The sequence below is a fragment of the Manis javanica genome, chromosome 15, assembly GCF_040802235.1.
Source record: "Manis javanica isolate MJ-LG chromosome 15, MJ_LKY, whole genome shotgun sequence".
NCBI lineage: Eukaryota > Metazoa > Chordata > Mammalia > Pholidota > Manidae > Manis > Manis javanica.
The window spans coordinates 22526917-22545382 of NC_133170.1; the positions used below are offsets into that span (position 1 = coordinate 22526917).

The 18466-nt window shown below is 38.3% G+C and overlaps 1 long non-coding RNA gene across 1 annotated transcript; it reads left to right on the plus strand.

Moving 5' to 3' along the window:
- Nucleotides 1–5774: 5774 nt before the first annotated feature.
- Nucleotides 5775–14224, plus strand: LOC140846459 (uncharacterized). The gene is made up of 6 exons (XR_012125557.1): nt 5775–6314; nt 6654–6821; nt 7508–7591; nt 8048–8150; nt 11356–11473; nt 13802–14224. It is a non-coding gene; the product is annotated as an uncharacterized lncRNA (long non-coding RNA).
- Nucleotides 14225–18466: the final 4242 nt, after the last annotated feature.

Genomic DNA, 18466 nt, shown 5'->3' on the forward strand with positions numbered 1-18466 from the left:
AGTTATATACTCCTGTGATTTAGATCAGATGTCCTTTAATATCTGATTTTATATCTAGTATAGAGGTCATAAATTACTTATTCTGTATAAGTAAGAGGAATGCCAGTCTCCTAGGATTGCTTTAGTTAGCAGTAGTACTGTTCTGCATAGAAAAGCCATGGTTTGAATGTTTGCTTTTAAGTGTGGCAGGCCTATAGCCATACTCCCCTTGGTCTATAGCTGTGGTGATACCAAATTAAATTTCCTGAGAAGCTGCTTCAGTGCTACTGTTTTCGGTAAGAGGGAGGCAGTAGAGGACCACCTTCCTATTTCTAGGCTTTTCCTCTTTGCTTCTCATTCTGTCCAGATCTATTACATGGTTGCTGTACTTAAGCATTGCCCTCTATATCTCTACTACCACATGCTTTTCCTTTCTCACCATTATAGACACAGCGATAGTGAATGGGGGGTTGGGCAGTGAAAGCTTGCTCTTTATTTAATTTGTATGTGGGTTCAATGTTACATCTTAGAAATCGGAATCCAGAACCCATGATTTGGGTTCTTCTGATATACCTATGGGAAAGAAGGCTGACAACTTACTTTGAAGGTTTTTGTGCAACTCTTTTCATTAATTTATATTAGGATATTTGGGCTTACAGAGCTTCTTTCTGTGAGAGTATTTTGAATTTTGTCACATTGCACATAACTAGAAAGACTTTTTTCTTGAGGCTTTAAAAAAAGTTTATACTTGTATTAGCAGTCTTAATGATGGGAGGTGATCTACAGGCCTTTGGAATATCGTGCCTGACAGGAGCATCTTTGTTTGCCTGAGGACCCAGGGCCATATGGTTATCAGTTCTGCCTCCAGAGGTCTGGGACCTAAGGGTTAGCCACACTGGCAGTACATGACTAAACCTCCATAAAAACTCAGCACCAAGGCTCTGGTCAGCTCCCTGGGCTGGCAATACTCTATGAGTATTGTCACGTGTGGACGTAGGGAAAATAACCTGTCCTTGACTCCACAGAGACAGGAAAACAGAAGCTCTACGCCTTTGGTACTTTGCCAGACTCCACCCTCTGCACCTCCTCCTTTGGCTGATTCTCATCTATATCTTTTCCCTGTAATAAACTGTAAACATCAGTGTAATAGTTTCCAGTGAGTCCTGTGAGGCCTTGAAGCAAATTATTAAACCTGGGGGGTGGTTTGGGAAACCCCCTACGCTTAGCACCTGGTGTCAGAAGTGAGGACAGCCTTGTGTGGACTGTTCTAAGTTTGTAATTGGCTAAATCCTTACATGGCTTGAGGGATATCATAGGAAGCTTTAAGATATTATCAAAGACTTAGGGTTCTCTCACTATATCGTGCTAAAAAAAGACAAAGCCATATAAGCATAAGCAAGATATGACTCCATACACATTTTATTCTGAGAAAGTAATTATTAATGATACTTTCTTTAAAAAACTCAGGGTATTAAGTTATCACTACATAAGTGTCCCTACTGGTAGTGTTAACCAGAATAACATATTTAGAAGCTGTTCTGCAGAAAAAGTCTTTAGATTATATTCAGTTTAATTTGAAAATAATTTAACAGGAACATTTGAAATATTTTATAGTATATCTTGAAGGACATTTTAAAAATACAATTACCACTACAATAGGTTTGAATAAGCAAAGTAATATCTTTCAATATATTCTGACTACCTATGGCCTGCTTGATAACTATACTAGATACCAAGAAAGTTTATATTACAGGACATGAATTTTATTCTTAATAATGAAACATTAACATATGTGCACTATTTTTTTATTGCTACATGAGAATAGTTAAAAGTGCTATGTATATGTATTGGGGACATCAGTAAGATTACATTACATTTTAAAGTGTGACTAAACCATACTAAAGCAGAACATAAGTTTGAGTGTGGAGAGAGATGTGAGCTGGAAGGAATATCATAATAGGCCACATGGACAATTCTTATTCAATAATGGTATACAGTTATGTATATATATACATATAAATACATATATGTGTTATGTATCTGTGTATATACATATGTGTATGTATATACAAATATACAGACACATGTGTATCATCACAAAATAGCATGTGAGTATCTTTAGGATAGATTCTTTAAAGCTTTACTTAACAGTGTCAACATGATAGATTAATTAGATAAAAACTTTTGAAAACGTTAAAGGAAGGCAAAAAATAAACACAAAATTTACCCTAAGCTAAAGCAATGTAAGAATTGTCAAACTGTTTTAAGTGTTTCCTATCACACAAAAAATGAAACTGAGAAACTGATTTTACATGAACAATTTTACACAAATCATTCACTGATTAGGTTTCATTGTTTCATTTTTTGTTTTTAGTGGCCATGACTGATAATCAAGAATGATTTGTGACCTGACAGCCCACTAACAGTAAGTTCTGCGGTGTCCTGAGAAAAGTTCCATATATACTACCTCGTGCTGAAAAATGGTACCTACTCTAGAACTGAAAGAGTTCATAAAGAAATATCACAGAAGTGTCTTTAAGGAATAATATTTCCAGAATATTCACTGACTATGATCTGTAACAAAGCACATTAAAAATAATTAAAACATTTGAAGCTACTTTCCTAATAAGCAATAATGAATTAAATTATGTCTGTGATAATGCAAAGGTTAGTGAAATTGTTTGTGTATCAGTGTGAATGTGTTAGACATATTGTGTAACTTCAGGTAAGACTAGTCGATGACATGCCCAATCTAGAGGTGATACAGAGCTCAAATGAGCAGCAGTAGAGCAGTTTCCTGTGTGGCTGGGAAGAGTATGCCCTTGAATTCTGTGCTCACATATCAGTCTCTCACAGGACAAGACATTATCAGCCTTTCTTGGCTTCTCTTCTGGGCTCTAAGTATTGAAACTTCCATCATAAGAGTTATGATCTGCTTCTTCCCAGGATATATATGCACACTCTGCAAAAGTTCAGACATTTTCTTCTATAAACTAGATATTTATAATTTCTCAGATATTCATTCAATTTCTCAGCATGTGTTTTTTCAGAAAGTTGAAGGAAATTAAATAGAAAGAAACAAAACTCAAAGACAGATTGCTGTATCAATATGCAGGTGTATATATATATTTTCTTCCAAATAACATATGAGTAACAAGTTAGGGAAAGAACATAGGAAAAGAAAGGAGAAAGTATTGAAGATGAGAGGTGTAGGAGGGAAATCAGGTATATTTGATTTATATATATAATTTTAAATAAGTTATTCTAATTATTATTTACATTTAGGAATTGTATTATTATCACTGTTATTATTTGATATAACACTTTATGAATCCTAGAAATTGTTAAGTGATATGAAATAGCGGCTTAAAGAAAACCAATAAGGAAATACAAAATTCAACCTGGGAAAAGCATAATTAATCCACCCATAGGATGTGTTTTTTGATTATGAAGAGCTTGGGTATATTATCTTCTAGTAAAAGAGTAAAGCAATTTCACATTAATTTCTTTCAAATTTCTAAAATGTTTCAATCACAAAAAATGTTTTCCAAATTCCTCCTGAAATAGAACTTAATTAATTCACTAAACATTAGCTTTGAAGATGCATTTAATTGCTTGTTAAATGGCATGGAGAAATTGAATAAACAATAATGGCAATAACAAAGGTTAATTAGACAAATCGAGGGGGTCACAATACCGTGGGGAGGCATCAATGAAAGCAAGATAAGAGGAGCTAATTGATGGAAGGGTGACAAATAAAAAATCATGAGAAAAATTGGATGAAAAGATTGTTATTGAAGGATCCGGGAGTTTTAGTAAAGGTGGTAGAATTTGATTTACAGATTGAATATACTAAAATTATAATGAGCAAATATAGCAGGAAAATATACCAGAGAAAGAATTTGAGTGAAACACTCAGGTGGAAAGACCTATATTATGTTGAAAAGAATAGGGGTATCGATGGAATTAAGGGACATGGAAATGGGAGAAATGAAAGGTAAGACTGAAAAAAGGAGGGAGCAGGTGAGGCTGCAGAGGCTCGTGGCACTTGCTTGCCAGGCTGTAGATAAATTTCATCCTATGCCATCCAAGAAAGCAGTCAGATCATCTTTTCCTTTTTTACTTATCAGTGAATGACTGATTAATCAATGTATATTGAATGACTTATCGCTTACATTTAAATTGAATGACAATTTATATTGAATTTTTCAATGAATGACTATAAATCAGTTTGTAGATTTGTAGTTAATAGACAACATTAAAGAGACCAAAGTGACATGTCACACCAACTTGTTAACCTGAAAAATAAAACCATGTTTTTTCCCTTCTTAAAATGTTTTTGCATTTGAATTATATTTTCGTCACTAGTAATTTGAGTCATTCCTAGCACTATTTTATTCAACACCAATTTTACTTGCTGATTCCAGAATTTACATGAATTGAAAAATATGTTCTTCCATTCATTTTTCTTGCCTCTCTGCCTTTCAGTAATGAGTGAAGGAAGTGTAAAAACGTTTAGTTTTTCAGTTTCTAAAATGCTTTCACATGTAGAAATCAATACCGAAAGAATTCCACAAGGTAAGTGTCGTCCTTATAGCCAATATACAAATGTAAACAGTCATGATGGTTAAATGGCATGTTCACGACATGAGAGCCTGTAAGTGTTAGAAGTCAGTCTATCATTCAAGTAAAGAGGCTTATGGAGCCTGGAATGAATCTGATACTATAGTCATTCACTACATGAGTGTGCTTTCAAGATTGTTTCAATGCAATAACTCTCCTAATGTCATAAATGGGTTTCTCCACCTGAAACATCCATCTCTGAACTGAGAATTCTCTGAAAAATTTTAATTTCTACTTTTTTATTAGTTTCTTGATTTTTGCTTCATGTTATTGATGTATTACTAATATTCTCATGGCTTAAGTCTAATCCATCCTTCTTAAACATTTCTTTCTACCATTAGTCCAAGTGTTCTGCAGTCTTAGTAAAATGGCATGCCTAAGCAGAGATGGTGTAATGATTAAATCTAGGCTGAAGGTGGATAATGAAAGGGTATTGTCAGTATATCCCTATAAATCCTGCTTAAGCAAACCATCTGATTGAAATGGCAGGGCCCGATTTTGCTTAGAGACACATCTGAAATAGCAAAACAAGACAAATACAAGAATTTGCAAAGGAACTGTGAATTTATATATGCTTGGCAGGGGATTGTATTCATAAACCATAACAATCTTTCTCACAATTGATTTCTTTTCCCTGTTGCCCACTTATCTTACAGGATAAATGTTCTCTAAAAACTGACCCTGCGTATCTTCTTAATTTGAGTAACATCACATTTCTGAGGCTCTTAAATCCCTACTTCTGTCCACATAGCCTGAGTTCTTTATTATGGAGATGAACTTTCATTTTTTGCTTTTTAAAATTTCACTTAAGCTTTTAAAAATATTCATTTTCTGAAATAAAATGACAGAAAACCTGGAAATCAAACTGGAATAAAAAGATTTTTCTTTAGATATTGGGAAAAAAGGAGTAAAAATAATGTGAGTAAGGACATCGTTCTCTGGAGGTAGGGTTTGGGAACAGTCACACATTTATGAATGTGCTATCATGATTACATAAATGTTTTGCACACATTTGATGTTTGAAGTGAAAGAATGGAATTCAGTCAAATGAATCCAGGCTTACCACAGGTCCAATGGTTTTCACTGATTCCATTCTGATAAGTGCACTTAGATAATATTATTGAATACTCTGCAGAATGCAAATTCAATAAATCGAAGTTAATGAGGTTAAGAAGAGAGATTTATAAAGAGTCAACTTTTGGAGCAGAGGTCTCAAAGACCAGAGAGGTAAAATCATTTTATCTGCTCTATGGAGTCTACAGACAAGTCTGTGGAGCAAATTATTCATCTGTGATAACATTGTTATTTTTTATTCAGAGCATTTCCATCTTATGCTTCTTATAAATTTCGTATCTCTACTGAAATGCTCCGTATGTCTATGCCAGTTTCCATTTTCCCATCAGATGCCTTTATCTATCAACCATTGTTATTTCAAATTTTCTGTCTAAAAGTTACAACTAATCCATCCCCAGATCTGGTCTTGAATGCATTGTTTTTTTTAAATGTGTCTTACTAAGCGCAGGGTTTATTGCTCAGGCAAGGGGGTTTCCGTCCCTCCCTCTGTGGTATCTGTCCTGTACTGGTACCTCATGTGTGAAGCAGTTTCCTTCCTCTTGAGCTGAGGTCCTTTGCCTTACCATTTCAAGCTGGCTTTCTGATCCTTTTCTAGAAGCAGGTGCTTTTACCGACTGTCGTTGCAGGGTACAGGGCAGGTTAGCTTTCTACTTTTCCCCCAGTAGCAGCTGAACTCTCCCAGGAATGGATGAACCGGGGGTGGGGGGGGGGGGAGGGAGAGGGATGGTGGGGAAGCATTTATTACTCTCTCCTCAGCGGCAGCTGTCTATCAGTCCTGGAGTCAGGACAGCCAGGGTACCAGCTGGGTTTTATGTTTGTCCCTTTAGTCCAGACATTTACCATCTTTTACTCATACATGGCCCAGAACAGGGATGGACTCCAGATCTTCCCACTAAACCCAAACTTTGACAGACCCTGTAGACCCATGCCACAGAAGGGGGTCTCTCAGGTCTTCTGAACTTTTCTTATCTTTCCAGGAACACCCAGTGGAAGCCAACAGAGTAATTGGCAAGTGTGTGTGAACTTCCATTCGTCTATGGCTACACGGGATTCCAGTCTCATGATAGCCTGCTCTTAGCTTTGGAGTGTATTCAACTTTTCACCGATTTCATGGCTGCCACTCTTTCTTCTATGCTTTGCTAGAGGTGAAGTACAGTATGTGTCCCTTCTTTCTACAGAAGCAGGGCTTGTTACCTCTTAGAATCCATCACCTGATTGCTTTTTTAATTCAACTGTCTCATTCACTCAAGATGAGATACGACTTTGTAGCTTACCTCTCTTTTCCCTGCGTTTGTATGTGAGCTGTGTTGTTGTGCTGGACTGTAGCTCCGGGAGTAAGGCAGTTCCTTCCCAGGGCAAGCTCCCTATGAATCTGGTGAAACTGAAGAAGGGCAAGGGGAAGGGCAGGTTGGGTTAAAGGGTTTTACTGCTCCAAGCTCAGTCCCTTGCTGGGCTTCCCCTGATGCGCTCCCAACTCCTCCATCTCCAGCAAGCCTGCTCCATCCAACCCTCGAGCCACAGCACCTGCTCGCTTCTCCTGACCGCCCCTCCAGCAGGCCCCTGGTGGCTGGCGGATACCAGACCAGTTAGGTACCTGGAACAGAGGGGAGGAGAGAATGGCTGTTTTTTGCTCCACCCCCTGCCCTGGCTGCCATCCTGCTGTGGCCTATTGCACGTAAAAGGTCCCTCATCTGCAGACCACTATGGAAGCCAGGCGGAAATTCTGGGTGGAAACTTCCATTTACCCCACAGTGACTAACTTAAAACAGAAGCAGAACTCTGAGTAAACATTTAGAAGCTGATATCACAAGGTTTAATCATCTCTTTACAGATCTTTCTACTCGATTTTCATGGAAATTCGTTGCAGTGATTCAGTGAATCATTTGCCTGTTGGAATCTTAGCCATGAAGTTTAAGTGAGTATGTAAAATAGAAATCAGCTTTTCCGTTACTCACATAATGAAATCTGTTAAAGAGAATACATTTTTTGATCAGTTCAATTCCTTGACCGTGTATGATATTCTCTGCATAGAATGAAAATGATTTCTTAGAAACATCAAATTATTGTCCATTTTTAAGCACATCATGAACCTTACTAAATACCGTTTGTTCTCATGTTTCCTTTACCAGAAATGCCTTTTAAAAATCTTTCTCTATGAAAAAGTTTCTCACACTGTTACCAGAATAAAATTTCCCTCTCTGTGATCAATTGCTGAATGAACTTATCATAGTTATATTGTTATTTTATTTTTGTTTATGAATTCATTACTTTTGAACTCCTTGAAGCCAGTGATGTTTCATTAATCATTTTTTATTTCCAAATTTAGTACAGGATCCTGCATATAAGAATGTCAAATTATTTTCTATTTCAGTTTAAAATTGACCTTTCTGAATTATCTTCAGTGACTCAGAAGTCATTCCAAGCAAAAGAATGTTCAGAAAATATCTCCTCCAACAAGAAAGCAAACAAAACAGGTAATTTCAGAAGAGACTCTGAGTCATAATTTTATTAGGAAAGAGGCGAGAACTATGTATTAACTATTTTGCTTGATACCTGTAACTGGATACATGTGAGGGGATATGAATCAAATCTACTTGCATGTCAAAGAGTATTCCTCATGTAATCACATAGGTAAAATTTATACACTCAAAATGATGACACTATCAATAATGACCTAAGGTTGAATGAAATACTTTGACAAGGCACCAATGATGATTATTGGGTGGATATCTATTTATGACTTTACTTATGTATTTCTCTTTATCGAATTTCTGAAACAAACCTTTTAACAAATGTATGCATATTCATTTTCATTTTGAACAGAAAGAATACTTTATTGATAATTTTAACAGTTATATGTATTGGCTATGCTTCCTGATACACTTCTTTTTTTTATCCTATGTATTTTATTTTTTTATTATAATTTTTTAAAATTAAGGTATTACTGATATACACTCTTATGAAGGTTTCACATGAAAAACAATATGGTTACTACATTCATCCATATTATCGAGTCCCCCCACCATACCTCATTGTAGTCACTGTTCATCAGTCTGTCCATCACTGTCCATCAGTCTTCTAATTCTGTGATTTTAAAAACAAAATTTGTTTCCCAATATGCATCTTATGAATCTCGACGACCAAAATGTTTTCAATGAGATGAACTATTAACTTTATTCTAACACAAAATTTAAGTGCTTACAGTCTGTAATGTAAAACTCAAAAAATGTTTTTGTAGTGGATAGGTTTGCTTATGTGAATTTACTGGATGTGATTTGCACTGATGGAAAGCATCAGTTATATTCTAACATTTTGGAAATGTCCACTTGTTCAAACAACTGGCAACATCATGGAGAAAACTACTACCATTTTTAAGAGATGTGCATCCCTGGAAAGAACGTCACCGTTATTGCATTGATTAGGTTCAAGATTTCTTAAATCAAATATTGAAGAAGAGATGATAAAGACAAGACTTTTGTTTCATAAATTTCATTATCAAAAATTTTAAGAATGCAGCAATCCTTCAAGTTTTATATTCTTCTGAAACTCCTATTGCAGTCACAGAAATCTTTACAATTTGACTGTGATTTTCAATGTGTACTTCACTAACATTTGAATGGCTTTCCTCAGCACTAGGGTAAAATACAAATAACATGTGCATAAGATTATCTGTATCTGATTCCTTCCTATTTGGGGCATCTTCTGCTGTCCAGGACTCCCCACCACACCACTCTAAGGGAAGCACGCCGTGGTCTCCAGCTCTACTACAGCTCTTTGAACCCATCGTGGCCCCACTGTACTCTTTCATTTCCTTGTTTCATTTACCTGTGACAAATCTGAAGGGCAGTTGTTCTATTCCAAATCCTTTTTGCTTGCCTAACAGCTCTGCATACATATGAGAAGCGATTTAAATGTATTTGGGCAACCCTTAGGGAGGATAAACACTTTTAGAAAGGTTTTGCAATTTTGTGAGTTTTATCTAATCTCTTTGTAAACAATGTGTTGGTGTTTCTTGGGGTTGAATGAGTCTTAGTTTTTGGTCCCTGTTCTGGTTTTCTAGTGGTTGACTTTTGAGTTATAACCAAAATAACATTTCAAACCCGTCAGTCTATGTCAGGGGCCAAGACACTTTAAAAAGCCAGATGGTAAATATTTTTTGCAGGTTTGCAGGCCACACAGTCTCTCTGAGCTGTTCAGTTCTGCTTGTTGCACAGAAGCAGTGGAAGGCAATGCCTGAATGAATGGGTATGACTATGTTCCAGGAAAATTTTATTTACAAAAATAGGTAGTTCAAAAACCTGCAGGCCATCTGGCCACTAGTTTATATGTTCATGAAGCCTAGTGATCCTGGTACTTGAATATGGAAAGGGTTGGCTCCTTTTTTTTCCAGTGCTGTAACAGGAACTCTAAAGGAAATAATACACCAAATAGAAAATGTCTAGAACCTTATTACAGCACACACATTATTTTATAAGTTTGGATATGTTGTGTACTTGAGTGTCTGTTTTTCTAGCATCTCAGAAAAATGTCTTTTCACTTTCATCATCAATATAATTTGTTAGAAATAAACATAGTTTTTATAAAGCTGTCTATTCTTAATCTATGATGATTGTTCCAGACTTTGTTATTGAAGGTTTGAGCAGTGACCTAAAGGAATTTTACTGTATATTTCCCTGAAAATTGTATCTTCTCATCTCCCAGTTATTTGGCCTCACAAAAATGAAATCCATTGTTTACATTTAGATGTGAAAATCTTGTATCATTAATCTATATGGAAAATTAGGTTATTTTTCCAAGTGTTCTATTATATTAAATTCATTTTAAATCCAGAGTCTCTTTTTCTTCCTTGATCTACTAATTCATCAATTTCTGTCATCCCCAAAACACAGCAAGGTGGGATTTATCTTTGGTTTAAAATAGCATGGAATCAGGTAGGTCTAGAAGTTATGCTAAGGATTTTAGACATTTTGTATTCCTAATTCTAAAAATGAAACTAAGGATAATTTGAGCTTAAAAAGGTAATGCTAAAATTAAAGTGAAGAAAGACAAGCTTATGGATGATGATGGATGAAAGGTACAAAAATAGTAATAATCATAAGAACAAAATGGATAAATGTCAGCTAACTTAGTAGAAATGTATGTTACCTGAATATGATCTTTTACATGGTAGTTGTCTTATTTTAGGAGCTAGTTCTTAGTCAATAATAACTTGTCACCAATCCTGGAGATGAAAATTTACATTGTTAATAGTTCAAAATGAAATAATTTTTAATCACAATTATGTATAACTCTTCTTTAAAAAATTGAGGTAATAGCTTTACTAAATGTGTGTTTAATGGTCAGTATGTTCTTAAATTATTAGAATACATTTAGTGGTGTACTCTTAAAATAGGCAATTTTGTATGTACTTCTGGAAGGAAAATGATTTAAATATGCATCATAGAATTTCAAAGTCAGAAGAGCCTAAGGAATGTATGATGACAAGCATGAAATATTTATAATAAAAATACCAATCTATTTTGATGAGCGAAACTTTTCTGATATGTCTGAAAAGCAAATAAACCTACCCGGAAGCTTATCCCTTCTTCATAAAATCCTGTCTTTTTAAATATTAACTATGGAAAAAGATTGACCCCAGAGTTAACAGAATAAATAGGCATCTTCCCCTGTCATTGACAGGAACAAGAACAGAAAGCTGAAGAAGAAAGAATTTATATGGAAAACATTCTGAGTGGAAACCCTCTCCTTAACTTGCAGGCCCATCCCAGCCTCAGGCCAATTTCAAAGTTAAAAGAAGGTACTCTACACCAATGGGTTGGAAATATATATATATATAAAGATTAAGAGTTTTATTGCAAACTATGTTCTGTAATCCCACCTTCCACTGATAACTCTTCTCTATCAGACTTGCAATAATGGAAGAAGGAAAATGAAAGAGAATAAACTTATTTTCAATAGAGATTTACAATAGCCAGCTATGTACGAGGTATTATTCAAAACACTAGGGACAGACCAAGGCACTGAGCCCTTGACCTTACAAAGCTTACATTTTAGGTGTATATGTCAGGGATCCCTAAGATTACCCTTCAAATTCAGAGACTCACACTAGGCCTCGGGCTCAGCATATGGTTGTACTCATGGCTAATGTGGTAAAAATACACAGTTATATCATAAGGGGAAAAGATACCAGAAGAATCCATGTGTGCACTTCCTTATGTTCTGTCCCTTTTGTAAAGTGTTGCACAAATTCTTGACCCCAGCAGTGCAAGTACAGTGAGGTGTTTTCTGCCCAGAGAGTGTACATTAGAGACTCAGTGCCTGAGGTTTTCACTAGGGCTAGTCTGGTAGGCAACGTCTGCACAGCACATACCAAAGTCCAGACTCCCAGAAGGGAAGCAGGTGTTCTGCATAGTCCATATTTGTACAGATAGTCTAGGCACAATGACAGAAGATTCCTGAAATCCAGGTTCGCAAATGCCAGCCACGGGGCAACCTCGTGAGCAGCCTAAGAATAACAGTCTTAGGCCTGATGTGTGAACTCTTTTCTATACCACGTGTGTTTGGAAGAGTGAAGTAGAAAGCTGAAGAGGGAGAATATAAAACAATAAATATTTTATGTAGTACTTCAAAAAGTAATACATAGAAAAGTATAGCAAAAAAGCTTATAGGAGGTGCTGAATAGGAGGCAGGTTGGTTATTTTATATGTGATCAAGGAACCCCGTAGGCTTTCCTTTGAAACCATACCTATTTCTCACCACCACTGCTACCTTCTCCCTCTGGGGTGATGCAGTACCTCTCAGTCGTCTGCTTGCACCCCCACTACCTTCTCCCTCCCTACCCACAGTTTTTTTTAGCAGCAGCATTGTGATCCATTTAAAATGAAAGGTCACAACCTTGCTCTGAAGTATCCAGTGGCTTCCTAACTCATTCGTGGTAAACTTTGAGTCCTTAACAATGGCCCATATGCTATAAAAACTTACAGCCTCCACGCAGAGGCAACAGAATAGTCAAGGAAGGATTTGCTGGGAAGGTGACGTTTTATCAGAGACCAGACTTCAAGGTATTTACCTAAGCAATTGAAAGGATTGAGATGGGGAGGAAAGTAAACTACTGTTGGAGGCAGGGGAGGTGACATCTTTAAGACATGATAAGTTTAGGATGTTATGTATGTTTTTGTGGAAATGTTGAGTAGTCCAAGTTGGAGATGATGGATTTGGGAGTTGTCAATTTATAGAAGTTTTTCAAAGCCATGAAATTAGATGAGATCACTAGGGAATAGCTTTAGGTAGAGAAGTCAGAGAACAGCCTGGGATAATATTTAGAGATTGAGTAAATGATTAGCAATCAATGCCTGGAACTGTGCCTGGTAGTATGAGGTGTTTAGTAAGTGCTGATTGATTGGATTTTGATGAAAAAAACTAGAATGAGGAGGAGCAGTTAGTGAGGAGGAGAAGAACCAGAAAAGACTGGCATGTTGGAAGCCAATGAAACAAAACACTGGAAGAGGCCTGGAGTGATGATCTAGGTCAAATACTGACGACAGGGCTGGTAAAATGAGTACCGTGAACTGGCCACTCGCCTTAGCCACATGGGAGAGCAGTTTTGGTGTTGAGAAGGAGAAGCTAAAAGTTTATTGGGAGTGGGTTGAGAGAGTGGTCATAGAAAAATCTATTCAGATTATGTTTATATTAATATTAAACTATATAGTTTTTCTGCCTTTTTTGGATGTAGATAGAATCATTTGGAGGTCAAAATATGTCTTAATATGCAGATCATATTTGACCTAGTTGTGCTCAGCTTTTCATATTTCTGTGTACTATACCAATGATGACTTTACTAACAATATTTCCAAAGGTGCCCCTATCCTTTATTTTCCATGTGCAGTTTCTTCTGGCATGCATGTACAAAGAATGTATGTTCTAAATAGATATTGCCTTTCTACTATTATAAAGCAAGATTACAACCTATTAAGAATTATTTTTACTCTTTTGGGTGCAATCAGCACATCAAATGATGTACATGTTGAGTATCTTCCTGTGTAATGACTAAGTTTTGCAGTTTGCATGCTGTTCTTGTTTCCGGAAACAAACATTATAAAAGCATTCTATTTCCTTTTTTCCTGAGGTGGGATGATGATGTTGTTTTCAAGAACTGTGCAAAAGGTGTAGATGATCAGAAGAAAGACAAAAGATTTGTAAATGATACACTGCGATCAGAATTTCACAAAAAGTTCATGGAGAAATATATTAAATAGTTCAGTTTTATGTGCTTTACAGTTTAATGAGACTGTAGAATGTACACAGTCATTCAGACTTAATTTTGGTGGTGGGTTTCTTCTTTTTTTCTCTTTTCTCCCATAGAAGTTTTGTATAGGCTTTCTTAATTTTAAGGTCCAAAATATCTTTTCCTTTATTGATACCTTATTTGATAAGGACTTGGGAATTGGTTTAACCCAGTTTCTGGTCTCTGAATTTGTCCATTCACGTTTTCTTTTTAATACAGGAAAGGGAATCTGGCTGGAATAAATATTTTTAATAATCTAAAAAACCGTATCTGTCCCCAGCTATTTTGTTGAAATGTATGGGCCAGTGCCTGCTTCTCCCTGCAGCTCTAGCACTATGTTGGGCTCCTAGCAAAGGCTCCCCCCTGCCTCCAGGGCTGGCCTGGGCACAGGCGCCCACCCAGGCATAGGCGGCACAGCTGGAACCTGGGCAGCAGAGTCCCACGAGGCCTGCCAGGGGTGGCCCCGCTGGGTGAGCTGCTGCTGGCTACCGGAAGCACCAGCACCAGGCTGAGTGGGGCTTGTCCTGTTTTTGAGACTCCTTTTTAGAAGTAGGACAAATCAGACTGAACCACTCCTGTGGGGAGAGGGCGGAGCAAGAGAGGCAGAAGAGGACAGCGGAGCTCCTGAGGGCTGGAGGACTGACTTCCTGGGGCCAAGGCGGGCCACAGGAGAGACAAGACCGGCCTTGGAATCATCTTTCAAGACATGTGCGAAGGCGTTTTACCTGTGGTGGTGTTGGCACACGGCTGTCGTGCATCTCTCTGAACCACACTCCCACAGAGCCCCTGCTGTGCACATCCTTGCTCTGGAAAGGTTTCTCTACAGGAACTCAGGTGTTTTTTATTTTCATTTTTTGAAATGTCTTATTCTTACCTGGGCTGACTCTCAGAGGCACTGCAGGAGAAGAAAGAGGAGGAAGAAATCAGCATGTTCACACCTGTTCCCACTCCAGGGTGATCTTTTCATGTAATTGTATTTTCCAACAGCCTCCCTTTTGAGAAGCAGACAAAGAAATGGCTCCTAAAGGCTCCAGACTAATTAGAAGCAGCTTCCTGGTTACTCAGCCATCTCTGTATGTGCCAGAGTCTGAGGAAGGAGGGAAGAGGCGTGGGGGGCATAAAGGACTTTTTGCCTTTTTCAGAAGGAAGGGTTCTAATGTCATCCTGAGAGTTCCTCAATGCACACATGTCCTCGTAAGCCTAACTCAGCCCCAGAGGCCTACTTCTAGAGGGTGGGCTCAGTAAGAGCCGGGGGTTAGTCACTCTCTGCAAAAGCCCTGATGCCCAGGCCACACCTCAACCAATTAAACCAGAAACTTTGGGGAGGAAACCTCTGCATCCATGTATTTTAAAGCTCTCTAGTTGATACCAATCTTGATCTTAGTTTGAGAAACACTGCTTTAGACCTACAATATCTTTTTCAATGTAATATTAATATTTAATGTTAATATTACAATTCAATATTATATACTGTTATATAATACATCATATTCATTATATATATTCAATATTATACACATACATTATTGAGTTTGTTAGATGATAGCTATCTACTTAAATATAATTCTTGCATTATATAGAGCAGTATAATTCTTAGGCCACAGACTCAGGTATGGAAAAATACGTATTGTTTTGTTTTACTATAATTCAACTTAATTGCTCTTTCTATCCCCTATCCTTACGAGAAGACAATCATAGTTGATTCCATTTTATTTCAATTCTGGGTTTAGATATGCAATATCCTTTGAATCTCTCTTAGGTTACTTATTACGGAGAGGAGAGGAAGGTGCTTGGTCATTATTTTTAAACCGAGGCACCTCTTGAATAAATTATTGGATGTCAAAATGACAATGGAGCCACGAAATTCAAATAGAGCCACAAAAGACCCCAAACAGCCAAAGCAATCCTGAGGAAGAAGAATAAAGCAGGGGAGATTATGCTCTCCGACTTCAAGCTCTACTACAAAGCCACTATAAACAGGACAATTTGGTACTGGCACAAGAACAGACCCACAGACCAATGGAACAGACTAGAGAGTCCAGATATAAACCTAAGAATACATATATGGTCAATTAAAATATGATAAAGGAGCCATGGATATACAATGGGGAAATGACAGCCTCTTCAACAGCTGGTGTTGGCAAAATTGGACAGCTACATGCAAGAGAATAAAACCAGATAATTGGCTAACCCCATATACAAAAGTAAACTTGAAATGGATCAGAGACCTGAATGTAAGTCATGAAACCATAAAACTCTTAGAAGAAAATATAGGTAAAAATCTCTTGAATATAAACATGAGCAACTTTACCCTGAATGCATCTCCTCAGGCAAGGGGAACAAAAGCCAAAACTAACAAATGAGCCTACATCAAGCTAAAAGGCTTCTGTACAGCAAAGGACACCATCAGTAGGACAAAAAGACATCCTACAGTATAGGAGGATATATTTGTAAATGACATAGCCAAAAAGGGGTTAACATTCAAACTGTATAAAGAACTCACATGCCTCAACACCCAAAAAGCAAATAACCTGATTAAAAAATGGGCAGAGGATATGAACACACACTTCTCTGAAAAAGAAAGGCAGATGACCAGCAGGCACATGAAAAGATGCTCCATATCACTAATTATCAGGGAAATGCAAATTAAAACCACAAAGAGCTTTCACCTCACAATGGTTAGGATGGCCAACATCCAAAAGACAAGGAACAGCAAGTGCTGGAGAGGATGTGGAGAAAGGAGAGCCCTCCTACACTGCTGGTGGGAATGTAAATTAGTTCAACCATTGTGGAAGAGCAATATGGAGTTCCTCAAAAAACTAAAAATAGAAATGCCATTTGACCTGGGAATTCCACTCATAAGAATTCACCCAAAGACAACAAGTTCTCAGATACAAAAAGAACACATGCACCCCAATGTTTATTGCAGCACTATTTACAATAGCCAAGATATGGAAGTGACCTAAGTGTCCTTCAGCAGATGAATGGCTAAAGAAGATGTGGTACATATACACAATGGAATACTATTCAGCCATAAGAAAGAAACAAATCTTACCATTTGCTACAACATGGATGGAGCTAGAGGGTATCATACTCAGTGAAATAAGCAGGCAGAGAAAGATAAATACCAAAGGATTTCCCTCATTTGTGGAGTATAACAACAAAGCACAACTGAAAGAACAAAACAGCAGCAGACTCACAGACACCAAAGAAGGAACTAGTGGTCAGCAAAGGGGAATGGGGGGAGGGAGGGAGAAGGAGATTAACGGGTAATATGATTAGTACATGTGGTGTGGGGGTTCACGGAGAAGAGAGTGTAGCAGAGAGAACACAAGTAGTCACCCTGTGGCACCTTACTACACCGATGGGCAGTGACTGCAATGGGGTATGGGGTGGGGACTCGATAACTTGGGTGAATGTAGTAAACACATTGTTTTTCACGTGAAATGTTCATAAGAGTGTGTATCAATGATACCTTAATAAAAAAAAAAGGAATGTGGGGACCAGATAATGTCTGGATGACAGGAAAAGTGGCTAAGGTCTCCCTGACAGAGTGAATAGAGTTGGAAAGAAGGAACCTACAAGGCCCAGTAGGGTGCAGAGCCCTGTGGGACTGGATGGTGGGGGAGGGGCTGTGGTTCCGCCTGCTCCTCCTCTGTCCCCTCCTCCGCCCTCAGGAATCGTTTGTGACAAAGCCACTGCTCTGTGATGTGGGCCTGCTGTGCTGTGCCCAAGCACAGGCCCAGAGGTCAGTTGCCTGAGGGCAGGAGTGCGATTCAGATGATGGAGAGTCCTCTCCTATGTCTGGAAAGCCTAGCTACCTGGCTGAGCTCCAGCTCCACTTCCTGGGTGCCTAACACCATTGTAGGCATCCTGTGGGGACTGGGGCTCTACCTTCTATTACTCCCCTTCTTCGCAAGTGATCCATCCTCACCACCACCATCTAAAAAACATGGAAACATCAGGAAGGTAAGAAATCCATGGCCCAGACTTACCAGGATGTCGTTCTCTCTTTTCTATCTTTACTTCTGCTTTTTGGAGTCAGCTGTAGAGGCTCCTGGGATGGGAAAGAAGAGATCATCTCTTCTCAGGAAAGAATACAAGATCCTCCTTCTAGGCATAAGCCAGGCCAGGCACGAGTTCTGGCAGGAGGATCTAGCCAAAGATCCTAGATGGGGGCCAGGTGGCTAAAGGGCTCCAGGCCAAAATCCCAAACCCAGTGGCCAGCGGCTGAGGCCCAGATCCTAAGAATCTGATGTCTGCAGGAGGACAGGCCCCTGAGCACTGATTTACCAGCTGCCTTCCTGGGGCAGGGGTCTAGGACCAGGCTTCGTCCAGGCTGACCCGAGGGCAGTGCTGAGCCCGCAGTGTCTGCAGTGGGGCGTTGGCTTCGGGAGGCAGAGTGCGGCCTGACGGAGCTCAGAGGGGCCTGTAGGTCTGAGCACGTGTGTGTTTCTTGAGGAGAGAAATACACTGACGCAAGAAAGCCAGGGCGGGTCCCACACA